General features: G+C 49.9%; 1 protein-coding gene and 1 pseudogene across 6 annotated transcripts in view; one reads left to right on the top strand and one right to left on the bottom strand.

The window, feature by feature from the left end:
- The window catches only part of BTNL2 (butyrophilin like 2), a 1,264,829-nt gene that overhangs the window by 1,036,691 nt on the left and 200,569 nt on the right, over positions 1–27,569 (top strand). The gene's annotated exons all lie outside the window — the stretch shown is intronic.
- Positions 360–26,545, bottom strand: LOC140898291 (tripartite motif-containing protein 10-like; annotated as a pseudogene).

Genomic DNA, 27,569 nt, shown 5'->3' with positions numbered 1-27,569 from the left:
CCTATGTCTGTGTGACAAATAGAGACATCCCATATCTACAGAGGAATGTGACTTTGGCCCCTGTTGCAGGAGCTGTCACTGGGGGGCCCCAATGAGATCTGATTAAAGAGTTTTGTACAAAATGCTCCCTGCTGGTGTAGAGGTTCCAGCTTCTCTCTAAACTCCAAATCCCAATTAATTAATTCTCCATCTCTGCTGCCACCACATCTGCCTGTCCCCCAGCCCAGCAATTACTTCTCCCACCAAAACCCTACATCCCTCCCTGCCCCACAGTGACCCTCTGCTTCTCCTGCAGCTTCAATGGGTCTCCCTTTCTCTCTCGCGCCCCCCCCCCCCCGCCTCCCAAAATTCCTGGTGCTGCAGAGATGGAGGGGGAGGAGATGGAATAAGGAACCAGAGGGTTGGGTACACGGGAGTCCTCCAGGGTCATAGAGACTAGCATGACTGGGGCTAGGGAAGCCCATTTTTTAATTCCCCCCATGTATTAGTGACACTGTCTGACTGAAGCTCCCCAGAGTCCTCCTGGACCATAGAAGATAGCGACAAACAGTCTAAATAGCTCCCTGGGCAATGAGATTGGCTTCTCCATCTTGATTACTTGCTTCTTTCTGTGGTTTCACAGTCCAGACATGAGACCCCAAGGACCCTCCAGGGTCATAAAGACTGGAGTTTCCAAGGCTAGAGAGGCTGATTTCAGGGTCCTCAGTGCAATATTCCACCCCCTGTGTCTCAGGGACACAGTCTGAGCTTGGATCCTGCCCCCACCCAGAGCCAGGGGTAGATTCTCTCCGCAGGGACAGAGGCTGGTGGGAAAGTGAAGATTGGGTCCTTGTTATCAGCATCGAAAAATGTCACTTGGCCCCATTCACAGTCCAGACAAACCTGGATCCTCCTGGGGACCTGGCTCAGGGGTAGTATGGTTGCAGGGGAGGTGAGAGCCTGGAACAGACCCAACTACTGCACAGCCCAGATCCCCACTTCAGGGTTAAAGCTGACTTCTCCCTTCCTCCTCACAGACTCTTTTGCCACTCCCACAGCCCAGAATCCTCTGTCCCCCACCTCCACATCCCAGCAATATATCCCTGAAGTGAATCCCTCAGAGCCCAGCACACAGGCCCAGGAGTCAAATCTCTCTGGATTGTTCGGCAGATGTTGCCTGGTGTCTCCCCATTTCACACTTTTCTGATCCTCAGACAGGATGAGTCGGGGATGAGCCGTGTCTGGATCCAGAATCACATTCACTACGGGAGAGAGAGAATCAGAGTTCAGCCCTGGGGGAATCTGGGACCATTTCTCACACTCCCTAACATCCCTGCTTGGCAGTTCCTCAACCTGTGTAATGGGATCCACTTCTGTACTTTCTCATTTGAATATAGAGCCTGCAGCTCCCTGCTCCCCAGCTAGGGCTGGTTCATTCCCAGCAACAGAGACTTGGCAAGGAAGGTAGCAAAAGCTTGTAATTAGGAGAGTCCTGAGGAGGCAGGTACCAACTTTGAACCCCAGAGGGAGTCTCCTCCCATAAATGCATCCTCCACTGCCAGGCCTGGGAGCAGAGATGAATTCGCAGCACAGGGGAAGAGCCAATAGTTCAAGGCCAGTGAGCAGGAAGCAGGAGGTGGCAATGGGTGGGGCAGCCCCTTCCCAGCCCAGAGAGAAGGGAGGTCTGCAGGTGGCAGCACTAGAGAGACACCATCTCCCCAACCCACAAAGCAGCTGCAATGGCAGAGTCCAGCCCTGCCCAAAGGAGAAGAGCCATGGGGAACAGTCTGTCCCCCAGGTGAAATGGGGAAGGGTGTGGCAACCAGGAGGCTCTCTCTCCTGACCACCTTGAAGGTAATATTGGAAAGGCTTGTCAATGTCAATACAAATTCTCAGATCACAATTAAGGTGGCTTTAGGGCTGGGCAGTGCAAGTGTCTCTGGTTATTGCTGTGTGGGAGAGTTGCTTTCATGGACATTTTCTGTTAATGGGAGGAAAAACTCCCCCAAAGCTCACCCTGGATGTGTGATCCCAGAGATCCTCCCTTCCCTGCTCTAGCTCAGGTGGGAAAGAGTCTGGAGGGGAAAAGGGTCACAGAGATTAGAGCACAGCGTCTCTGATTTACAACACCAGCCTGGGGAGCTGCTTCTCTCTCCTGAATGCCTGAGAATAAGCAGAGATGCCCTGGCAGTTCGTCCCCCTGGCTGCTGAGACTTTCTGTGGTGGCTGCTTTTCCCCTCCTTCCCAGCTGCATCTCCCTACTCTTCCACACCTTAGTGTGCAGGTGGTTGAATCCCCCTTGGTGCATCAGAGGATAGCCCTGGATGGTACAACCAGACTCAGAACTAGAGTGACTGGATGGAGCCCACAGTGCTCAGCCAGTGCACGGGGCTGCCCACCCTACATGTCCCCTCCTTTGTGTTCCAGAAGGTGAGGACAACCTAGCCTCTTGCTTCTCTTGCTTTCCTCAACCAGGTCCTGTGAGAAGGTGTTTCCCACTCATCCCTCACAGCTGGCCCTCTGTAACTCATCATCACCTCTTGCACCACAAGCCTCCCCAGCCACCTTTGACACGCCACCTGTATTGGCTGAAGGACATCCAGCTGGTCCACCTCTGTACCAGTCCCCGAGAACATCTGTACATGCTTGTGCTCCACACCATCCACTTCCTTGCCTTTGTGTTCCATCCTGACTCCAAATGGTGGGACCGACAGGAGAGAAAATGAGGAACTGTGGTGGGCCAGCCTGTACTCCACTTTTGTTCCACAGCCCACTGGGGATATTAGGTGGTGTGTCAGCTTGCAGCCCCTTTTCCAGCTCTTTTTGAACCTCTTAAAGTTCTGGCTGCAATATTCCCTGCACCTCCTGATGTATACACACCCCATTTGTGACTTCAGAAAGTGGCAAGACCTCCTTATTAATCTCCTCCTGGTGATGGCCAAGATGGCCACACATCACTGCAGGAGGACAAATCTGGAGGGAGGAAGAAGTGCTCTGAGACTGTGGCATGTATATCCATTCCCTTTTAAAATCATGTCTCCAGGCACAGTTCCCCTGGGCAGTGTTCACTGACTCCTTAGACACCTTTGAGGAGCAACAGATGCTCTCTGGGGTTCTCTGCTTGGTGTCCCCTTCTGGCTCCCTCATTTTTAACTTCTGACCTCTCTCCTTGTCCTGGTTTCTCTTTCATTGTCCCAAATACTCCATTGTTCCCTGGGCTTCATGGTTTCTCCCCCTTAGTTGAGGGGACGGGCCTTTAGCTTTGGGAAGGCGTAGATCCACCATGTCCCAGTACATGCAAATAGCATCTCCCTGCTTTTCCTGCTGGAGCTTCTCCTCTGAGGGTTAGAGAGGAAGGTGAGAACCTGAAGTTGCAGGGAGGGGAGTTAGAGGAGGAAGGTAATAGATATAAACCTGGGGGAAGCTCTATACTGAGCCTGTCCTTCTCTCCCTGGCCTGGGAGAAGAGAAGGGGATGGGTATTGGGGATGATCCACTCAGGCCAGAGAGTGGCCCCTTCTCCAGCCCAGAGAGCAGGGAGGATGTGGCAACATCACAGAGGGACCATATCTCTAACAGAGGAGAAAGAGAGCAACTCAAATGGGAGATCTCAGCCCAGCCCAGCTGAAGAGAAAGATGGGATGCTGGTGAAGAGCAATCGGAGCGAGCCTCTCACATAGGGGAAAAGAAAAAAATGTGGCAACCCTTTGAATTTAATATTTAAAGGGCTTACGGACATGTATGGAAATGCCAGGGTCAGCATTAATGATTGGTGAGGGAGAGTGTATCTACACAGCAGTTTAAGCCAGGGTCTGAGCCTGGGCTCAAGCCAAACCCTCATTGCATCCACACTGCAAATATGCTAATCTAGGGCTCTGATCCAGAGTCCCAGGACCCTGCAGGTCTGGAGGGTCAGAGCCCATGTTAAACTGGAACCCAGGGTCCAAGCCCTATTGGTTTCCTATGTGCATGCATCCGTGGCTTGACTTGGGTGTGGAAGTCTTCTGGGTGTATCCTATAGTTCCTGGAGGCAGAGGAGCAGTGCTACAGGCAGCCAGCACAGCATGCCAGACACAGCATTACTACCTGGCCGAGAGGTCCCCCTTCCTGCTCCTCCCACAGTGGTGGTGGAAGTTTCTCCTCCATGGTGGTGCACGGAGCTTGCCTGGAGCAGGGAGCAAAGTTAGGAGGTGGGTCATCCTTCCCTCAGCCATACTGAGCCGAGAGCTCTGCCACTTCTTCTCCCTGCAGGGCAGCTGCTATGGTCCCTGCTCTGCTCACTGGCCCTTACTCCAGGCCCTCCTGCCCTCTCTTGGGCTGCAGGTGCAGGGTCACCTGGGCAGCATGCACTGTTAGGGTGGTCAGTGGGAGCCAGCACCAAAACTTCTCCGCAGCATCCCAGAGGTCTGGGGGTGTGGTGATGGCAGGGATAAGGGATTCCCCAGGGTTGCTGGAGCACACTGCATCCCAAGCCTTGGGGATGGATTTTGCCACTTTGCAGCAAGCAGCAGCCAGACTGGAATGTGTGTGTGTCTTCCCTCTGACACCTTCATTTTATGTCAAACTTCAAAACAAACTGAAAAAATCAAGCAAGCAAGCAAAAACTTGATCATTGATCATCGTATTTGAAAAATTAAGAATTACAAAGTTTCACTGTAATAGTTTGACACCCTGGAGACTGATGTCCTCATTATCCTTAGGACAGGCACCAGGGGCATGTTTTTGCCAATGTGACCGAGCCTAGAGCTGGAGAACCCAGTTATCCGACTAGACAGTAATTCAGTATAATGCCCTCTCAAATGGAGACAGCCACCAAATGAGCTAATTACGCGGCATATGTACTCACGTGCTCCTTACGGGCACCCGCGTCCCATCAATAGCACCACCACAGTTAGGAAACAGGATTGGCAGTCGAGTTTCCCCCCAGTGCAGAAAATTCTTAACCTAGAGTTAAAATGCAGTGTTGATGCTCAAGCCCAGGATTCCCTGACAAGAGGTCAGCTGACTCAAATCCCTTACGCTTACATTGCTATGTAGGCCTAGCCTCAGAGTGTTTGTTGGTCAGGGAGAGTGTTTCTGTTCGTCAGTGGGTGCAGGGACTCAACACTAAGGATGGTATCAGGATTGTTTGTGTGATTTCGGCTTGGGATTTCTTAGTATTTCATGTTTCAGAGTAGCAGCCATGTTAGTCTGTATTTGCAAAAAGAAAAGGAGGACTTGTGGCACCTTAGAGACTAACCAATTTATTTGAGCATAAGCTTTCGTGAGCCACAGGTGCCACAAGTACTCCTTTTCTTTTAGTATTTCATGTTTTTGTTTTTATTTTTATTTTTAGGGGGGGGTGTCATGGTCAGTGTTGGTTTGGTTTGTACATTTATCTAGAAGTTCATGAAAATGTTTTCATGGGATTTTCCTCTTTATTTAATGATAATCTCCACCTGAAGTCTCACCTGGTCTGTGTGATCCTAAGGATTTCCCTCTTATTGTCTCCAGTTCAGATGACAGAATGTCTGGAGGGGGAAAGGATAAGACAGATGATATTTCATGCTGTCATATTTGTGACATCCTCACTCTTAATTGACATAATTGTATTTTAATTATGAGAGAAAAACAGTTGAAGAGAGACAGAGACACACCCAGATTTTTAACAAAGCTAATATGAATCATCCTATTTTCTCTTTCATTCAAGCGTCTCAAATCAACAGAACCAATATCCATGAAGCCTCAGAACCACTCAAAGAGACACTATGTGGAAGACAGATTTTCTGTTCCCTCATCCTCCAAACCCAGCTGATTTCTCATTCTCCTTTTACATTTTGTCATGAGCCAGGCCAGATCCTGCAAAGATTTTAGCATTAATGTAACTTTACAAACATTGGCCTCTTTCACATCAGTGGGATGCTGAGACTTTTCAGGATGAGGAGCCTGAATTGTGAGCTCTTTGGGTCTCAGTATATGTACAGAGCTCAGTATATGTACAGAGCTCAGCACAATGGGGCTTTCATTCTGCATAGACTGAAATACAAATAATCTTACAATTATTTCATAAATGTGGAAACTGAGTCAGGGAGAGAATTGGCTCAATGGGCCTCATTCACCCCTGCACTGGTAAAAGGATGGGGGAAGCAGTTTGTGGTTCTCCTATTCAGTAGCTGCTGGGGTCAGTGCAGACATTGGCACAGGCTGCGGAAGTCCGGAGGTCCAGCCTGAGTTGCACCTCTGGTCCAGTGGCCCCTAGATGACTTCTCCCGGAGGCAGTGTCAAAGGCACAGCTTTACCCTGGCCACACCCCATTATTCCTGCTCCACCCCTTCCTCCTCTGCCCAGCCCTCAACAACTCCACTCTATTCCCTGCTTTCCCGGGAACACTCCTTGAGCCTGCAGCTGCTGTGGAGGAGCTGGAGGCACAAGAGGCTCCTGTGCTGCGAGGATTCCCCTGGGTTTACACCTTCCCTACAGCCCCTTTGGCCCACACAAGCTGCCACACGGGGCCAGAGCACAATGGTGAGCTGGGTCCACATTTCAAAAGTGGCCTTAAATTGAGGGTTTACGTTTTGGGTGCCGACCTTTAGGCCTTGTCTACACTGTTTTGTCGGCAAAAGGCAGCTTTCATTGACAAAACAGTGGAGGTGTACACACTACAATGCACCTCTTGGTGACAAAACTCTCCTGCTTTACTGACAACATATAACCACCTCAATGGGAGGCATAGAGATTTTTGCAGCAAAATTAGATCAACAAAGTGTCAGTGTAGACACTGTGTTTGTTACGTTGCTGTAACTGGCCTCCGGAAGGTATCTCAGGATGCCCACCGTAACCGCTCTGCTCACTGTTTGGAAATCTGCTGCCATTCATCCAGCTATGTAGACATGTGTCCCTCCCCTTTCAAAGCCCCAGGAAGTCCCCCATACACAATTTGTCTCTCTTTCTCACATACACACTCCCCACACACACAGTCTCTCACACGCTCCGCCAACACATTCTCTCTCTCTCTCATGCACAACCCCCCCACATGCTGTCACACATGCTTCCCCCACACAAACACACACTTCTGTGGGCTTCTCGTATTACTGTTAGGGTTACCATATTTGAATATTCAAAAAAGAGGACACTACATTGGGGGGGGGGGGAGGGGGTATTTGCTTGCCCCACCTGCCCCCGCCCCAACTCCACCTCTTCCCCGCCCCCATTCCAACCCCTTCCCCAAAGTCCCCAACTCTGCCCCCTTTCTGCCCCATTGGACCCCGCCCGCTCCTGGCTCCCTCGCCGCTCGCCTCTTCACTGCCCACCGCTGGCTCGCCGCTCGCCTCTTCACCCTCCCCGCCTGCCACTTGCCTCCTCACCCACCCACCAGCCAGCCACTGGCTCCCTCGCCGCTCGCCTCTTCACCACCATGCCCCACTCGCCTACTCACCCCTCCTGCCGCAGGTCGCTCTGGCTCCTAGGATCAGGGGCAGCCAAGGGGGCTCCACGGGCTGCGCCCGCCACAAGCGTGAGCTCCGTGGCTCCCATTGGCCAGCACCAAAGAAAAGCACCAATGGGAGCTGCCGTAGCCATGGAGTGGGGCTTACAGGTGCCGGCAGCACGCAGAGAGCCCTCCCCCCCACCCCTGACTCGACCCGACCCTAAGAGCCAGAGGCACCTTCCGGGGGGCGAGGTGGGGAGTCCCAGCGGTGCTTACCTGGGGCGGCTCCCAGGAAGCATCCGGAAGGTCCCTCTGGCTCCTAGGTTCGGGTCAGGTCGGGTCAGGGCGGGGGCGGAGGGCTCGCTGCCCGCTGCCGGCACCTGCAGGCCCTGCCCCCGCAGCTCGGATTGGGCAGGAGGCAGCACGCGGAGACCACCTCTGCCTCTGTGCCAAGGGGCCGCCCACACTGCAGGCTCCTGCCAGCGGGCAGGTGCCGGGAGCTGCCCCAGGAAGCGCCACCAGCCCCGGGACTTTGGTGTGTGTGGTGAGGTGAGCGGTCCCCAATATCGGGACAAAGGGCGTCCCGACCGATGTGGCAAAATCCCAGACGTTTTTAGATATTTAAAAATTCCTCCCAGATGGTGATTTAAGAACCAAAAAGCTGGACATGTCCGGGAAAATACGGACGTATGGTAACCCTAATTACTGTTCAGCAGTGTCAGTTTGGTCATATTATCAAGCGTTACTCTAAAAAGGGATCTAAGATGTGTAACTTTTCAGGCACACACAGAAATCATTACAAGGTTCATAGCACAGTGCAAAGAAACAATGCCAGGTTCAGCACACTACAGCAACACACGTTACTGTGGCTCAGTGTTAAAATGCTCCTTCAAGGCATCCTCCAGCCAAATAGCCCCCCATTGGGTTCCCCCTATAGCCTTGTGTTCAATACAAGCACAATACACAGCACAGCACAATCCTGAACAGCAGCGTAGTATCCATGCTTTCTGACAGTGATGGCTGGGGTGCAGGTTGCCAGGGCAGTTGAAAAATAGCTGGCCATACAGTAGGATGCCCATGGAACAATGAGATTGAGAAACCTTCATCATGTGACTCTCTACCTGCCTGCATGAGGCATTGCAAACCCTTCACAAAGCACCTTCTGACCAGTGGCACAGTGGGATAGCTACCCAGAGCTGTCTGTGTCAATGCAAAGCTACTATTGTGGATGTGCTTTGCCGACACAAGGAGCACAGTGTGGACATGCAACAGTGGTTTAATTATAGTAGTGGCTGTTTGTTGGCGTAACTGGAATCGACAAAACTCTGTAGTGTAGATAGACAAGGCCTTAGGCACCTGGGGCCCGGAGTTCCTTGGTAATGGGCACCTGCAGATCCTACGGACTCCAGCTGCATGCGGGGCTGCTAAAAAGCTCTGGAGCACATGCCCCGTAGTTCTGTAGTTGGAAGAGAGAAACTGAGGTACCCCAAATTTTGTACATTTTTACCTTAATGATTGTACCAAAGTTCACAGAGTGAAACAATGTGAAAGATCCTGGCACCTGGGCCCTTACTTCATCTGCTCAGTTTGTCTGCTTTCTACTTGTTATTAAATAGGTACATAATCTAATTGAACCAGTTGCCCAGAGCCCATCTCCACCCATAGTCCCAGAGACACACCCTGGTTTCCTTTCCTAGATCCCTTCTCAGTACCTTTGAACTTCCACATAATCTCCATTAGAGCAATATTTCGCTGGGAGAAATCACTGAGTCTCTTTTCCAGCTCAGGAGAAATCTCCACTGGCTGGAGGAATTTCCCCTTCTCGCACCTGGAGAGGAAGAATTTCATGATATTATGTTTCTTTTAGTGACTCATTATAATTCCTTGCTAGTGGAAGTTGCTGCTCTTATGGGCCTGGAGTTAGAATTCCTCCACTTCTCCCAGTCTCAGAGCAGGCACAGCACTGGCCATGGCAGTGCAACCTTTCCCTAAAGGCCCCATTAATATTCTTCATCTCTGGCCTGGACAGAGCAGATCTGTACATCAAAGGGGAATCATGTTTTCATGACCAATTCACTCCTTCGCCTCCATGCACTAATACTAGTATGTTCCCATATTTCATGCGCACAGTGTTATCAGATTGTTCTTTCAGGAACTAGATTGAAACCTCAGGGGCCCCCGCCCCCACCAGTTCCTTCCACACAGGTCTCCAAACAGTCCTGAGGTGGTAAAGACTCTTGATTCCTGCTGTCCAGGGCATGATTGTAACCAGTGCCTTGAGATGAAAGGCCCATATTGATCCTCGGGGTTCTGAGGCAGCCAATTTCCCAGGGATGTAACATCTCTAGGAAATACTGTAGGCCAATCTTTCCCACTGAATAGATAATTCAAGAGTCCTGTGTTAAAGGGTGAGGATTAAATGCATAAATGGGAATTACATTCTGAACGTGACCTTGCCCCATATATTTTGCTGCAGTGCCCTGGGGAACTATAGTAAAGAACAGCATTATCAGATACATAGATGAACATGATTTGTTGGGGAAGAGTCAACATGGTTTTTGTAAAGGGAAATCATGCACCACCAATCTACTAAAATTCTTTGAGGGGGTCAACAAACATGTGGATAAGGGGGATCCAGTGGATATAGTGTACTTAGATTTTCAGAAAGCCTTTGATAAGATCCCTCACCACAGGCTCTTAAGCAAAGTAAGCTGTCATGGGATAAGACGGAAGGTCCTCTCATGGATTAGTAACTGATTAAAAGATAGGAAACAAAGGGTAGGAACAAATTATCAGTTTTTAGAATGGAGAGAGATAAATAGTGGTGTTCCCCAGGGGTCTGTACTGGGATCAGTCCTATTCAACATATACATAAATGATCTGGGGTAAACAGTGAGGTGGCAAAATTTGCAGATAATGCAAAACTACTCAAGATAGTTAAGTACAAAGCAGACTGTGAAGAGTTACAAAGGGATCTCACAAAACTGGGTGACTGGGTAAAAAATTTGGCAGATGAAATTCAATACTGATAAATGCAGAGTAATACATATTGGAAAACATAATCCCATCTATAGTTATAAAATGAGGGGGTCTAAATTAGCTGCTATCACTCAAAAAAGAGATCTTGAAGTCATTGTGGATAGTTCTCTGAAAATATCCCCTCGATGTGCAGTGATAGTCAAAAAAGCTAACTATGTTGGGAATCATTAAGAAAGAGATAGATAATACAACAGAAAATATCACATTGCATCTGTATAAATCCATGCAAAATCTTGAAAATTGCATGCAGACCTGGTCACCCCATCTCAAAAAAGGTTCAGAAAAGCACTACAAAAAATGATACTGGTTATGGAACAGCTTCCATATGAGGAGAGATTAATAAGACTGGGACATTTCATCTTAGAAAACAGACGGCTAAGAGGGGGGCTATGATAGAGGTCTTTAAAATCATGACTGGTGTGGAGAGAGTAAATAAGAAAGTGTTATTTACTCCTTCTCATAATGCAAGAACTAGGGGGTCACCAAATGAAATTAATAGACAGCAGTTTTAAAACAAACAAAAGGAAGTATTTCTTCACACAACGCACAGTCAACCTGTGGAACTCTTTGCCAGAGGATGTTGTGAAGGCCAAGACACAAACAGGGTTAAAAAAAGAACTAGATAAGTTCATGGAGCATACGTCCATCAGTGGCTATAAACCAGCTTGGTGTTCCTAGCCTGTGTTTGGCAGATGCTGGGAATGGTGACAGGGGATGGATCACTTGACGATAACCTGTTCTGTTCATTCCCTCTGGGGCACCTGGCATTGGCTGCTGTTGGAAGACAGGATACTGGTCTGACCTAGTATGGCCATTCTTATATTTTTATGAAATGTAGAGTCGATACACTCTCCAAGCCCTTTCACAGCATCGTGAAGAATGAGGGGAAGTGAAATAGAGCCACATACCTGCTCAAGGTGCTTCTGACATCCTAGAGAGGAAAGAGACAGAAAAACAATTTTAGTCCCAAATGCCGCCCACTGGGGATCCCAGAGAAGGGATTTTGCAGATATGGGTAAAAGAGGCCCTGCCTTGGCCCTAGGGCCATGGATTTGCTGAGTTAATGTCATCTCTAATATAAATGAGTCTGTAATTCTTCAAAGAGAAACAATAATTCACATTTCAGGAATGCACACACTGAATTACACTGTGACCTCTGACTGCTGGTCTCCAGTGCCCATGATTCAGGAGCTGTCCTATCCCTGTGTTTGGATCAGGGATGTTTATAACTCAGTCTCACCCGCAGGAATTCACTTGCTGGCTTCTGACACTTCCCCTCCAGATCACTGATCAAGTTGCTGAGACGGGAAATCTCCTCAGACATTTTAATGACATTGTCATTCTGTATCTTCACAATTGCCTTTTCCAGATTTTCCAGCTGGGCCAGCAGAAGGTGCTCTTCTTCTTCTAGAAACTGCCGCAGTTGCTGAAATTCAGATACAACCTTCTGCCTCTTGTTTTGTGTCTGTATCTATTTTTTTTAAAAGAAAGGAAAGGTAAGGGTTAGAGAGAGAGTCTAGGGTCCGTTCATGGAGTGCTGATTCTGCAGGAGGGAGAATTTCTTTGAAAATTCTGTGATGTCTAACACATGATTATACCCTGTCGTTACTAGGGAGAGGATTTTCTACCACTTTCCCATTTGTCCCTAACATTTTTTCATGGTATGTTTCTATGTCTGACATAGTCAGCACACTGTGTTAAGCCAGACCCAGAGCAGCAGCCAGCAGGACTGAGCACTACATTAACAGAGATGCGAGGGGAGAGAAATAATTAACAGTGCAAGAAATGTCTGCAGACTCAGGCAGATAGCACTGCACGAGACATAGTCTGCTCACCTTGGGAGGAGTTTTGTGAAAGACACAAGGGCTAGAAATTAACTCATTAATTGGAATGGAAGCTTAGATTCTACAGAATATGATGTGGTCCTGCTCCTGAGAGAGGATTTCTCAGGGCCGGTGTGTGTATGTGTGCGAAGACATAGGACTCTAACACAGACATCCATGCCCATGAAGAAACACAAAGCCCACATTCCCCAAGTCCATGGAGGAAGCTGCCTACAAACAGATGTCCTACCAGGTGCACCCGCAAAGGGAAGCCAAGGGGCCTGGCCCATCCACTTTTCACCACAGACCCAGCCATCTACCGCTCCTCTTCTCCCCGAGGTCCAGCCTCCCGGCCAGGCTGGAAGCTGGAGCCCGGCCAGGGTAAAAGAGGCCCAGGGAGCCCAGGCTGCTGGGAGAAGCCATGGGTGGGGGGTCCCGAGACCAGCTTCCTAACAGATGGCCCACTGCAAGTCCCTGCAAGTTAATAACAATGGGCACCTACCAGATACTCCAGGCTTTAAACCTCTCCAGTCACTTTAAATCTCAGAAGCTTTTCTCTCTCTTCCTTCAGAATCTCCAAATGGGCCTGAATCTTTTCCTGAAGAAACAGAAATGATTTTGGGAGGTTTCATTTTGAGAGTGCTTGGGGTGGGGTGGGGGGTTTCCATATCAAACCGAAGGCTCTGTAGGTGACTGTTAACCCTACCAGGTTTATGACATCAGGAACACCAAGGAAATGAAACCTCATTAACAGAGACAGCTTTACATTGCTTTACATTGTGAGTGAGATGAACGCACTCAGTGTCGTGTGTAGAACTCTTCTGTCAAAGGTACTTACCTGGGATGGGGCAGTGTCCTATTGCCAGTGAATGATTTTAGAAGTGTGTAGCCAGGAATGGGGTAGGTATTCTCTTTAAATCTATATTTCCTTCTATGAAGGAGAAGAGAAAGTGCCGACTGTCACAGCAGGGATCAAAGAAAACCTTTGGGTTCAGCTAGCCCTGCCCCGTTATACCTGCAGCCAATGCCAGACCTGGAGGGAGGAGAAAAGAAGGGAGCCAGCTCAGCCAGGGGATGACTGGTGAGGGGGCAGGAGCTCCCTGTTTGCCTGCCTGAAGGGACGGAGTAGCGACTTGCCAGCCAACGCAGCCACTGGAGGCAAGTAAGCCAAGGGGAGCCTGCAGATAAGCCCCAACTGTGGGGCAACTGGACTAGTGGGGCTGTGCCCCAAACTAAAGAGACTTTAGAAGGAAGCAGCCTGAGGAAACTGGTTTTGAAGGCCCCCGCTGCCCCCCCGACAGGGAGAGAGAGACTCATCTCCCCTGTTTAGGGGTTGAACCACACAGGGCCCTGGGCTGGGACCTGATGGAGGGGGTGTGTGACCCAGATCCCCCTAAATCCCCTTTGAGCAACAAACTAGCCACTAGTTCATCTGGCCATTGAAAGCTCTATCACACCTTGCTTTTAAAGATTGGGGCTGTGGTGGGAAACTGCACATGAGTAACCTTATCTGCCTTTTAGCTAGTATTTGTTTCTTTATATACATTACACATGATTAAAATTTCACTCACTAATTTCACCCAGATGGGAGAGCAGAGTAGGGTTAGTGATTCAAATTTAGGGTCATTGGATCAAGATATTCCTGAGATACAGCTTGTTCCAAAACACAAAACAGAATGACAACAAAATGAAATAAAAACACAGTATTTCATGAAATTCATAGATTCTATCCACCCTGGACACAAATCTCAGACTGAAATGTAAACCTGTGGGTAACATTCACCTCCACCAAAGTTTCTTTATAATTATAATTATTTATTGTTTCGTCTGAAGAAATGTCAGTGGTGATATGGGGGTAAGTGGCAGAGGAAGTTGGGGGGGGCTTGGCACGGGTGGGCTGTCAACCCCAAATTCTCCGTAGGTCTTTCTGTTATTTTCTTGTCACAGTATTGTATCAGCTGTAAAATGTAGATGAGAACTACAAATGTCTAAGTGATCATTAACTCTTACAACAAGTCTCTTTCCATTTAAAATACTAGGAAATTAAATAGCAAAACAAACAAACAAGCAAAACCCCCAGGCAAACAAAGAACCCCACAACTTTGTTAAAGGAGAGTTCGGGTTGCTCATTGACATCAAAAGTTCAAGTTCATCAAAACTAAAATTTCTGAAAACCAGGAAATAAAGAGTTAATGTAAATGGCAACACAGCCTCAGCTCTGCCCTCTTTGCAGGATGACCCAGAACCCCCATCCTGCACGCTGGCACTCTGCCTTTGCAGATGGTGCAGAGCACTCAGGGAATAGGGCACATGACAACTGTAACACAGACTCAAACACTTTCTTCTTGCTAAAGTACAACTTGATTTTGGTGAGCTTTACTGGCCAGGAGCTACCTACGTCTGTTCTATGCTCAAACACTGAGTCTGTTCCCATGTGTGTCGAATTTTATAATCCTTCCTGCCCTTTTACAACCTTTTCTCACAAGATTGCATTCAACACTGTACTTTCACTTCTCATTCAACACACAGACAGCTCTCCTCTCCCACCACCCTGCTGACAAGCCCCATGGCAAGAAGATCCCCTGGGTCCTGCTGCTGACTGAACCTCCCTAACTCAGTGCTGGAATGATGCATACTGGATCCCTCAAGGTACATGTGCAGCTCTGTCCTTTGATAACAGACATGGGGGCTTCAAACCCAGATCTCACATCACAGTCACAGCTCTGAGACGCTCCTCAAACTAATCCCCAGCTCTCCGCATATCACAATCACAGCTTGTCATAAATATAAAGGGAAGGGTAACCACCTTCCTGTTTCCAATACTATAAAATCCCTCCTGGCCAGAGGCAACATCCTGTTACCTGTAAAGGGTTAAGAAGCTCAGCTAACCTGGCTGGCACCTGACCCAAAGGACCAATAAGGGGACAAGATACTTTCAAATCTTGGGGGAAGGCTTTTGTTTGCGCTTTTAGTTTATGTGTTGTTCTCTCTTGGGACTGAGAGAGGCCAGACAGAAATCCATCTTCTCCAACCCATCCTAATCCAAGTCTCCAATATTGCAACCAGTATAGATAAGCCATGCAAGGCGGATTAGTTTATCTTTTGTTTTATGTGAATTTTCCCTGCGTTAAGAGGGAGGTTTATTCCTGTTTTCCGTAACTTTAAGGTTTTGCCCAGAGGGGGATCCTCTGTGTTTTGAATCTGAATACCCTGTAAAGTACTTTCCATCCTGATTTTACAGAGATGATTTTTACCTTTCTTTTTTTTTTTTTAATAAAATCCTTCTTTTAAGAACCTGACTGATGTTTCCATTGTTCCAAGACCCAGGGGTTTGGGTCTTTGATCATTTTGTAACCAATTGGTTAGGATGTTATTCTCAAGCCTCCCCAGGAAAGGGTGTGTGTAGGGCTTGGGGGGATATTTTGGGGGAAGACGTCTCCAAGTGGTCTCTTCCCTGATTCTTTGTTAAATCGCTGGGAGGTGGCAGCGTACCAGGTTTTAACCTAAGCTGGTAGAAATAAGCTTAGGGGGTCTTTCGTGTGGGTCCCCACATCTGTACCCTAGAGTTCAGAGTGGGGAAGGATCCCTGACACAGCTCACTTAAGTTACTCCAACTGATTTCTTCACCATTCAGTACAGCTACACCTAACACATTGAATGCAGCTGGGGTGCATGCAGATAATTCTCAGTGACTATTCCCAACTCCAGCGGGCAGGGTGAAGGTTGCACTGGCATGGACCTTAACTCTCTATTTCCTGGTTTTCAGTAGAAAGCGTTTTGATGAACTTGAGATTGTGGCAGGGCCTGAGCTGTCACTGGGAAACCTTAACTCTGTTAACAAAGGTTTGTTGGCTGGGTGGTTAGTGTTTTCATCACTCAATTTATTATAGCCCACAAGAAGAGCAGGAAGAAGGGGCACTTCAAAATCTTTGCTGGAGTCAGATAACTTGGGACCCTGAAAGCTGGAGACTGCTGGTACAGACACTTCCAACTCAGTGGGACTGTGGCCGTTTCTTTAAGAGAGGACTCGAATCTCCCCACATGACAGGAGTAGAAATTGCTGCCACTTTCCAGCTTCTATCTACCTCTGCACATGCTGCAAGAGAAGAGTGTGTTTATCAGTTTGGTACAAAAACCGATTTCCTTAAAGAAGCGTAAGGAAAAGCGATGAGAACACGCTGCTGCTATTTTATAGCCAGAATGAATTGATAAACTGAAATAGTGTTTTAAATGGTAACGATCTCAATAAAACCAATGAGGTCAGATCACACCTGTCATAAATATAAAGGCAAGGGTACCCATCCTTCTGTATACAGAACTATAAAATCCCTCCTGGCCAGAGACAAATCCCTTTCACCTGTAAAGGGTTAAGAAGCTAAGATAACCTTGCTAGCACATGACCAATGAGGAGACAAGATACTTTCAAAGCTGGGGGGGGACAAAGGGTCTGTCTGTCTGTCTGTGTGATGCTTTTGGGGGGAACAGATCAGGAATGCAGCTCAGAACTCCTGTAAAAAGTTAGTAAGTAATCTAGCTAGAAATGGATTAGATTTCCTTTTGTTCAATGGCCGGTAAAATAGGCTGTGCTGAATGGAATGTATATTCCTGTTTTTGTGTCTTTTTGTAACTTAAGGTTTTGCCCAGAGGGATTCTCTATGTTTTGAATCTGATTACCTGTAAGGTATTTACCATTCTGATTTTACAGAGGTGATTCTTTTACCTTTTCTTTAATTAAAAAATTCTTCTTTTAAGAACCCGATTGCTTTTTCATTGTTCTTAAGATCCAAGGGTTTGGGTCTGTGTTCACCTGTACAAATTGGTGAGGACTTTTATCAAGCCTTCCCCAGGAAAGGGGGTGTAGGGCCTGGGGGGATATCTGGGGGGGAAGACATCTGCAAGTGGGCTCTTTCTCTGTTCTTTGTTTAACATGCTTGGTGGTGGCAGCATAGTGTTCAAGGACAAGGCAAAGTTTGTACCTTGGGGAAGTTTTTAACCTAAGCTGGTAAGAATAAGCTTAGGGGGCCTTTCATGCAGGTCCCCACAACTGTACCCTAGAGTTCAGAGTGGGGAAGGAACCTTGACAACACCCGCATGGGTGTTGCATTGCATAGGCTGGGGAAGGCTGTGCCTACCCATATAGCCTTGTGTGGCCCTGCCCATACTCCTCCTCAAAGCCCTGCTTGCCCTTCCTTCTTGGCCCCAGCCCAGGCAGGCTACTCCTCTTCAGGGAAGCAGCATGCTGGGGATGGGGCTAGGGCGGCCAGGACTTGGCGTAGCTGTGGCTGCCCAGTGCTGGGGGGCGTCAGGCACTGAGGCCATGCCGCCTGCTGCTTGGGGGAGGGAGGGGAACGGAGGTGCTGAGGTGGCCTGTCCTGTGTGTGGGGTGGCCGGGGGTGGTGGTGGTGGTGGTTACATGCCACCCACCCTGTGCTGGGGACCTGGGGGGGCACGCACCACCTGCCCACCCTGTGCTGCGGGGTGGGGGAGCACATGCCGCCTGCCCTTCCTGTGCTCTGGGTTGGGGGGGCTGGCAGACATGGAGAGGGGGGCTTCGGCAGGGGAAGGGGGTGGATCCTAGGGGAAGGGGAGTGGGGCTGGCCGGAAGGGGGGTGAAGAGGGGCAGGGGGCTCTGAGAGCCAGAGGGCACTGAGGGGTTAACAGCGATGTGTGAGGGGGCAGGAGGGTGGTGAACAGGGAAGCACAGGCAGGATGGGGCCATGGAGATGTGGGGCTGCTGAAGAGATGCTGAGGGAATACTCAGAAATCAGGGGGCGGGGGAGAATTCTGGGGCTCAGGGGAACAGAGCTGGAATAGAGGGAAACTCTCAGTGGCGGGATAAAGAGAAGGAAAGGGTGGGATGTGTGGAGAGGGGCTGTGGGGAGGCTCGAGGGAGAATATGAGAGCAAGCTGAGACTGGCTGGAGAAGGGAGAGCCAGAGGGTAGGAGAAGGGAGGGGGATGGTGAGAGATAAAATAGCAGCTCCCCCAGCCCATGGGGTAGGAGAGGGGCAGGGGGGAATCTTTTCCCCTAGAAATGGTCAAACAAGCAGGGGGGAAGTGATAAGTGGCTCATCTGCAAACGAATAAAGAATTAGCCCCAGCCTTTTGGGGCTTTCCTTGGTCCAGATGTTGCTTCCCTTTTGGAGATTTCACAAGCTTCATAAGAAGTTCCAATTCATCTTTCAAATTCAAATATGTCTGACATTGATGCTAAGACATAATTATTTCTGACTTCTGACTCAAGCCTATCTGCACCCACATTTTGGTGAAACGAAATTTTGCCCAACTCCATGCTTGCCACCCCTTCTTGTCTTTCCCCCTGCCCGCCCACAGATCTGTTACTGTTCAGGTTCAGTTTGGATGAGCTATTGCCAGCAGGAGAGTGAGTTTGTGTGTGTGTGTGTGCCCCTGGGGAAAAAAAAATGGGGGGGGGTGAGACAGCCTGGATTTGTGCTAGACATGGCCCACCTTGATTACTATGCACATTGTAGGGAGAGTGGTCACTTTGGATTAGCTATTACCAGCAGGAGAGTGAGTTTGTGTGTGTATGGGGGTGGGGGGGTGAGAAAACCTGAATTTGTGCTGGAAATGGCCCACCTTGATTATCATGCACATTGTAGGGAGAGTGGTCACTTTGGATGAGCTATTACCAGCAGGATAGTGAGTTTGTGTGTGTGGTTTTTGGGAGGGGGGGTGAGGGGGTGAGAGAACCTGGATTTGTGCTGGAAATGGCCCAACTTGATGATCACTTTAGATAAGCTATTACCAGCAGGACAGTGGGGTGGGAGGAGGTGTTGTTTCATATTCTCTGTGTGTATATAAAGTCTGCTGCAGTTTCCACGGTATGCATCCGATGAAGTGAGCTGTAGCTCACGAAAGCTCATGCTCAAAGAAATTGGTTAGTCTCTAAGGTGCCACAAGTACTCCTTTTCTTTTTGCGAATACAGACTAACACGGCTGTTACTCTGAAACAGTTGATTGCTCCCATTGTGGGAAAATCACCAGCCCATTGTGTATTTTGTTTTCATCTCTCAAAATGAAAATAAGATGACCGTAATGTTTTTTAAATGATGAGCTTAAAAAATGCGAAATCTTAATTTTAACTGGACACACACACACACTTTTTTCTTTCAGTTCAGTGCAGGTTCAATCAGTAAAACAAAATTATGCTTCAGGTTCAGCTCCAGTTCCAGTACGAAATCCCGGTTTGAACTAGTTCTCCGGTTCCAATGTGAGACCAGATGGGCAAATGAGATCAGCATCGGAGCCAAAGGGAGTTGGCGGCAGCTTCCCTGGGCCCAGGGCAGGGAATCGCAGCCAGCTCCGCTGGGAGCAGCCTGGGGCCAAACCCTCCCCCTGCAGCCAGGATGGCACCGGGGGGGCACCTCTCCCTGTGGGGATGGGCAGGTCTCTCTTACCTTCCCTCCAAGCGGTGCCCTCCCCAGGAGCAGGGGCTGGAGCCCGGGATGGGGGGTCCTGGCCAGTCTCGGGTCTCTGCACCGGGAGAGGCTCCTGGGAGCAGCGGGAATCTTACTGCTGGAAATTCCCCTCTCCCAGCTGCAGCCAGGGCCCCGGGGTCCCCAGCAGCAGCCGCCGGGGCTCGGGGATCTTGCAAGGAGCATGGCCCCCCCACAGCGCCCCAGAGTCACTGCAGCGAGAGCGATTCACTTCCTGCTGCTGGACTGGGTGACCCCAGCGATCACTGCAGCCCCCAGGGACAGTCAGGTCGATGCTGATCTCATTTGCTGGGAGCCAAAGGGCTCCCTTTGGCTTCTTTGTTATGTAACTGCTTGTTTGGGGGCTTTGGGTGGGGTGGGGAGGCTTCTATTAGGAAGCCTATAATGGCTTCTTTGTACTTGCCCATTCATTTCTCTCAGTAGCGGGTTGCTTTTCTTAAAGAAGCCTGTTGCTTGTTTTGCCATTGAAGTGTGTGGCTTGTTTGGGGCTTGGTGAGTGGGACTGGGCGGTGCCTCCGAAATGGGATTGGCTTGCTTTGGGCTTGCTGGGAAAAGGCAGTGCAGATTTTTTATCTTGTGAGACTTGGCAGCCTTTTCCAGACTGCGCTGTGGGGACAGCTGGGTCAACGACACCTGGGGAGTGGGAGCCGGAAGGGGGCTGAAAAGGGGCAGGGGGAGTGTGGGCCAGAGGGGATTGAGGCATGAAATGGGATGTGTGAGGGGGCAGGAGGGAGGGAACAGGGATGTGGGGCATGGGTTGGGACTGGGGGGCTGTGGGTGCGCTGGAGGGAGGATGAGGCAATTCCTGGGAATCAAGATGCAGGGGGAGAATCATGGGGTGGGTGGGAACAGGGCTGGGAGAGAAAGAAAATGGGAATGGGGGACAGTGAGAAGGGAAGAGGGGGAGAAAGTGGGGGGTGACACTAGGGGGCTGGAGAGAGAGTGACAGAAGAGACTGGCTGGGGGAGGGGGAGAGAGGCTAGTGATAAAGTAGAGGGATGGTGAGAGACACAATGGCAGCTCTCCCAGTCCATGGTACAGGCCAGGGGCAGTAAGAGGGGGAGGGGTCTTCCCCACCCAGCAGCCACGGGAGATTTTGTTTTTACTGGAAACGGTCAAAGTGTTGGGGGTGAGGGGGCGGCAAAGGACTAACCCCTAAGGGCTCCAAAGCTACAAGGTGAATATCCCCACAGAACTCACCCCCCAATAGACACACTATTGCATTATTTTCTTAGGCCAAAATCATGATTTCTGGGCTCTGGCTTCTGACTGGGACTGTTTGGGGTGACAGGATGGACCAGGGTCCCTCTTGGATTTCTGTGCAGGATTCAGGGCTCAGAGTCACCCCCAGAATAGCAGGGGGTGGGTCCAGATGGGCAAATGGGATCAGTATCTGCCTGGCTGTCCCTGCGGCTGCCCACGGAGCCCAGTGGGGCACAGTCATTAGCTGCTGCCACCAGCAGGATCTCAGTATTACTTAGAGAGAAGAGGCTGGTGTCTGCCTCTCTCTGGCCTGAAGAAGATCTCTGTGTAGCTCATACACGTATCTCTTTCACCAGCAGAAGTTGGTCCAATAAAAGCTCTTACCTCACCCACCTTGTCTCTCTCTGCTCATGGTATTAGAGCTCTGGAGTTGGTTTCCCTGGGGCAGATGCAGCTCCCTGCACTGTGATCTGGGAACCTGAGCAGCTGCTGCTCCCCCAGTGCGGTCTGTGCTGGGGAAAGACCTTCATTATAGCTTCCTCCCTGCCCAGCCCAGCTGGGGACTTTCTCTGGTGGCTAGAATGAGACCCCTGAGGCAGCCCTGGGCTCTGCTGACTCCAACTCCTGAGCTGAGACTCCAGATGATGGGACAGACCTGGGGGAAAGTGCTGGGGACTAGCAGGAAAGTGACTGCACAAAAGCCCCCTTTAAGGGACCCGCTGGTGAGTTTGTACAAGAGGGGAGAAAGCAGTGCTTAATGTGTGCCAGGGCTTGCCAGAGCTGAGCCCCAGCACCTCTGGGCTTGCCATGTCAGTTATGAAAGTAAAAAAAATTGCTTGAGCCCCAGCACCTCTTTCATTACAGATAAAGCACTGGGAGAAAAGGGAAGGAGACTGAAAGGGGCAGCAGGAACAATAAGTGGAAAAAGAGATTCCCAGGTCCCAACCCTACCTAGATCCATTTGCTGCCCCACCCTGGGAAGATTGACTGTCCTGGGAACAACGTGAGGACCAGAGAGCAGAAGCCAGTTCCTGTCTCTGCTGAGTCACTGCGGGAGGGATGCGCTGCCCTCAAGGACAGTGTCAGGGGAATTCCCCAAAGTGGCTCTTTTGATCCTACTCTTTTCTAGCATTTGCTTCAGAGACTCTTTTCCTGGGAGGGTTTAAAATTCCCACTCTAGCAGTTCAAGTGCAGAAGGTGGAGGCCGACAAGGATTATAAAAATTAATACTGGCCGCTCCAGGCTTGTATTACGCTCTCAAGTTCACTGCTTTTCTCTGACCTTGGATAGGTCGATGCTGCCACCACCCAAGTGCAAAAAACCCCTTTGAGAACCCAGGAAGGCGCACTTGGGAATTCCTTCCTGTAGGGTACCCTCAACCCCTTTTAGCCCCCGCCCCCTGGGGAAGAGCTGAGAAAGAAAACAAAGGAAATTAGCTGTTGCCACCAGCTAATTAAACAACACATGCACAAACCTTTTAGGACACAAAAATCCAATCCTGTTCTTAAAAAAAGGTAAATTTTATTAAAAACAAAAATAAAGAAAGAAAATACATTTGGAACTTAGGCTTTTTGCTAGATTTAAAAAAAAAAAAACAATCAATTACAAGGATTAAGCACCAAGATAGCTCTCTTGAGGTCCAGCTTAAAGGTTACAAGCAAAACAAAAGCACCTGGGGTTAGCACAGAGGAGTCCACAAGCCATAAAGAAATAAAAGAGATAAACCTAATTGCATCTTCCTAGACATTTCCTGATCTACTTACATATCTGGGGTTTCAGATGAGTAGTTTCTAGGTATGAGCTGATAATTTTTTCATACCTGGCCCAAAGCTTTTACAGCATAGTTTCAGCCCTGTTTCTGCTTCTCCGGAGAAGAACAACAGACAGACAAAGGGGAAGTTTTTTTCCAATTTTAAAAAGTTCTGGCCTTCCCATTGGCTCTTTTGGTCAGGTGCCCACTCCCTTCCTTTTCCCTGTGCAGGGAGACTTTGTTAACCCTTTACAGGAAAAGCAAGTAGAGAACAACTACTAAGAAAAATGTTATCTGGCTGGCTGGGTGTCCATAAAAGGGAGCTTCCCCCCACCCCTTTCATTTATCACCCCCTACCACCACCACCACCAAATCACAGATGGTGCTGGCCAGCCTGGTTTAGGTCGGGTCCACACAGTCTGGGATTTTTTCCTGGAGGTTTAGGAAACAGAATTAATAAGATACATGCACCTCTAATTTTACTACTAATCACATAAAGACCTAAACTGTATTTTTCACATTTCAAGGACTACACTGACTTAGAATACAGGGACATTTTTACCTGGCTGATTCTGGGAAACCTTCCCAGGAGAGTGCATCAGCCTCTTTGTTAGAGGTGCCTGAAATGTGTTGTATTTTCAAATCAAAGTCTTGGAGATCTAAACTCCACTGGATAAGTTTTTTGTTCCTCTCTTTGACTGTGTGAAGCCACTTCAGTGCAGCATGGTCAGTCTGCGGGTGGAACCGCCATCCCCAAATGTCTGGGCGTAGCTTCTCCAGAGCGTACCCGATGGCGTAACATTCTTTGTCTGAGGCTGACCAGTGGCTTTCCCGCTCAGAAAGTGTTTTGCTGAGAAACACGACAGGATGGAATTGTTGATCTGGTCCTTCCTGCATTAAAACTGCTCCTACACCACACTTGGACGCATCTGTGGTTATGACGAATGGTTGGTTGCCCTTAGTACAGGGTCAGACGTAAGGGCTGCCTTAAGCTGGTTAAAGGCTTTCTGACACTTCTCAGTCCACTGAACTGCATTTGGCTGTTTTTTCCTGGTTAGGTATGTCAGTGGGGTGGCAATTTGGCTGTAGTGTGGTACAAATCATCGGTAATATCTGGCCAAGCCCAAGAAGCATTGGACCTGCTTCTTTGACTTAGGGACAGGCGAATTTTGGATAGCATTTACTTTAGCCTGTAGGGGGTTGATAGTTCTTTGACCCACCTGGTGTCCAAGGTACGTTACCCTGTTTAGGCCTATTTGACATTTTTTGGCCTTAACGGTTAATCCTGCCTCCCTTATGCGCTGGAAGACAGCTTGGAGATGTACCAGGTGTTCTGCCCATGAATCTGAGAATATAGCTACATCATCAAGGCAGGCGACTGCAAAGTCCCCAAATCCAGCCAGAAGGTTATCTACCAGTGTCTGGAAGGTGGTGGATGCATTTCGCAGTCCGAAAGGGAGCACATTAAATTCATACAGCCCTATATGTGTGATGAAGACTGACCTTGGCTGGGTCTAATCAGGGAGTGAAATGGACGAAAGCCCCTTCTGAAACATCCCCAATTTCCTTTCTCTCTCTGACAGGCTGAATATTAACAATTGTTTCCCTCCAGATTGTCCAGTCTTCCAGAGGATGGGGCAGGGAAATGGCTGTGGTGGAGCCAGCTCAGGTAGGGGATTTTCAGGAAGCTGCTGGTAGGTTTGTGCTGTGGTCAGGGTGGGGTGAGGGGGAGGAAATACACAGGGTGAGGCAGGGAGAGGACAGGGTGCCAAAAACCCATTGGGACTTGCTCAGGCTAAGGCCTGATTTATGAATAGGCCCATGGGAAGGGTGGGGTGAACATTCCCCCATTTCTGGAACAGGAAACAACCCCCCTGGACAGGGCTGGGAAAACAGACCAGAGTGCTGGAGCCTGAACCCCCTAGCCAGAGACTGCGGTGAAATAGAAAGGGAAGGTGCTGGGATTTGGGTCTCTGTTCCCTGCTTGGAACTTTGCTTCCCACCTCTGCCTGTGCCTAGTAGGTGTCTGCCTAGTACAGGGGTGGGCAAACTTTTTGGCCTGAGGGCCATATCAGGTTTCGGAAATTGTATGGAGGGCCAATTAGGGGATGCTGTGCCTCACCAAACAGGCAGGCCCGGCCCGGCCCCCACCCCCTATCCGCCCCCTCCCTGCTTCTTGCCCCCTGACACCCCCCCGGGACCCCTGCCCCATCCAACCTCCCCTGTTCCCTGACTGCCCCCCTGGAACTCCTGCACCATTCAACCACCCCTTCTCCCTGTCCCCTGACTGCCCCCAGAACCCCTGCCCCTGACTGCCCCCAGCTGCCCCATCCAACCCCCCCCCTCCTTCCTGACTACCCCAGGACCCCTGCCCCCATTCAACCCTCCTGTTCCCTGACTGCCCCCCTGGAACTCCTGCACCATTCAACCACCCCTTCTCCCTGTCCCCTGACCGCCCCCAGAACCCCTGCCCCTGACTGCCCCCAGCTGCCCCATCCAACCCCCGCCCCTTCCTGACTACCCCAGGACCCCTGCCCCCATTCAACCCTCCTGTTCCCTGCCCTTTGACCGCCCCGACCCCTATCCACACCCCTGCCCCCTGACCACCACCCTGAACTCCCCTGCCCTCTACCCAACCCCCCTGCTCCCTGCCCTTTGACCGCCCCAACCCCTATCCACACCCCCGCCCCCTGACCACCACCCTGAACTCCCCTGCCCTCTACCCAACCCCCCTGCTCCCTGCCCCCTTACTGCACTGCCTGGAGCACCGGTGCCTGGCAGAGCTACAACTGCGCCTCCCAGCTGGAGCCAGCCACACCACCATGCAGCTCAGAGCACCGGGTCAGGCCGGGCTCTGCAGCAGCCCTGCCGCCCAGAGCATTGCGCTGGCTGCGCAGTGACTGAGGCTGTGGGGGAGGGGAACAGCAAGGGAGGGGCCGGAAGCTCAGGGGCCGGGCAGGAGGGTCCCGCAGGCCAGATGTGGCCCGCATGCCGTAGTTTGCCCACCTCTAGCCTGGTAGGTGTGTGGTAAATGAGAAGACCCTGCCCTCCTCTGTTTGCTGGGAGCTCTCGGTCTCTTGCTACTCCCTGAAGCCTCCTGAGCAGGGTGGGGTGAGACTCTGCTACTCTGTGCCCTCCCCCCTCAGCTTCTTTCTTTCTTTCTTTCTTTCTTTCTTTCTTTCTTTCTTTCTTTCTTTCTTTCTTTCTTATGAATAGTGGGATTTTGGCTGGGGCAGCAGGTACTGAGTGGGGAGCACCTGTTGTTTCAGATTCCGGTGACCTTCGAGGAGGTGGCTGTGTACTTCACCGAGGGCAGGGGGCTCTGCTGGACCCCAGTCAGAGAGCCCTCTACTGGGACATTATGCAGGAGAATTATGAGACTGTGACCTTGCTGGGTAAGGATTTCCTGTCCCCTCAGCTATTAGAAATCGTGGGTCTGCATTTCCAAATCTGGTCAGGTGCTTCCCTGATGAGCTGGACTGGAGGTGAATGGGTCCTGTATGCCATAGCTGCAGTGTGAGAGAGATTTGCATCTCCAATGGGACAGGGGTGTCAAAAGCTAATGGACATGCTAAATCATCCCCACGCCTCCAGCTTTCAAGGGGGTAGAAGCCATGTATTGTCTTGTCAGTACTGTTTCTCACTTACACACAGAATTCCTGTTCACCTCACTTCTTGGGACTAGCTCCAGCCATGGGAGGGCTCTGGGCTCTCCCGGTTTATAAATAGGGAGGGTTTTAACTCCAGAGCTGTGTGTGTGTCAGCAAGGCCATCAGTGTGCACAGGTCCTGAAAACTCCTAGTGAGGGCATGACAATTCCCCTCACCTCTCCAGACATCTGTCTCTCCCCAGGGGGCTCAGCAACCGTGTTCCCGTCCTCTTGGATTCCATGTTCCCCCAGCACAGTATGGGGATAGGTTCAATTCATGGAATGTCCTTTGTGACAAATACTCTACCAATCCTCCATGCACCCTGATCTTTTCTCATTTCAGTCCCTGAGCAGGATTTCCCATTCCCAAACCTGACCCAATCACCCGGCTGGAATGAGGGGAAGAGCCATGGGTACCTGATCTCCTGGCCTTCCAGGAAAGGGTGATTCTGAGAGGTACCCACATAGGTAAGGAGTCAGTGAAATGGACAGAGAAACCACCTGGCAAATGAGGGAAAATGATGAGAATCCCAAAAACGTGGTGTGAGCAAATGCCTCAGTCCTGCCTCATCTCACCCAATGCAGGGCTGTAGTCAATATATATCATTCATGGCTTTCCAATCGTCCTGTAAGCTGCAGGAGTTTCCTTCCCTGTGAGTGTTCGGATGGGATGTGGAGGCACAATACAGTTGTTCAGTCTTTGAAACTTTATTGTGTTGGGTTTTCCCTTTGTGCTATTCCTTTTTCTCCCCAGCACAGGCATTTACTCCTGCCTGAATTGTCTCTCTGTCTCCCAGCAGGTGATGAGAGAGTGAGTGAGAACGAGGAACAGAATCAACATCAGGAAGTTCCTGGGAAAGTGGAACCACAGGGGACCTTTGTGAGAAGAGCTGAAGGGAATTTCTCACAGTGCTTGGAAGAAGGAAAAACCTGTGGAAATTGGCATGCGTCAGAGAGGCTGCTCGGAAACCACCCCAGGAAGAAGGTGGCTGAATCTCTCAAATATGCGGGAGGATTCAAGGATCCTGAGGAAACCACAGTCCAGCAGACAAATCACAATAAAGAGAAACCCAATCAATGCCTCGAATGGGGGAAACGATTCATTCTGAGATCACACCTTAATACACATCAGACAATCCATAAAGGAGATAAACCGCATAATGCAGGTGTGACACAGCACCCCATATTCATCATAATGATATCATAATGATATGATTATGACATAATTATGATACATCTTGTACAAAGTGTGTCATGTGAGGGATC

The sequence above is a fragment of the Lepidochelys kempii genome, chromosome 14 (genome assembly GCF_965140285.1).
Source record: "Lepidochelys kempii isolate rLepKem1 chromosome 14, rLepKem1.hap1, whole genome shotgun sequence".
Lineage (NCBI taxonomy): Eukaryota > Metazoa > Chordata > Testudines > Cheloniidae > Lepidochelys > Lepidochelys kempii.
The sequence above is the reverse complement of the archived record's forward strand: the minus strand, read 5'-3'. Positions and strand labels throughout refer to the sequence as shown.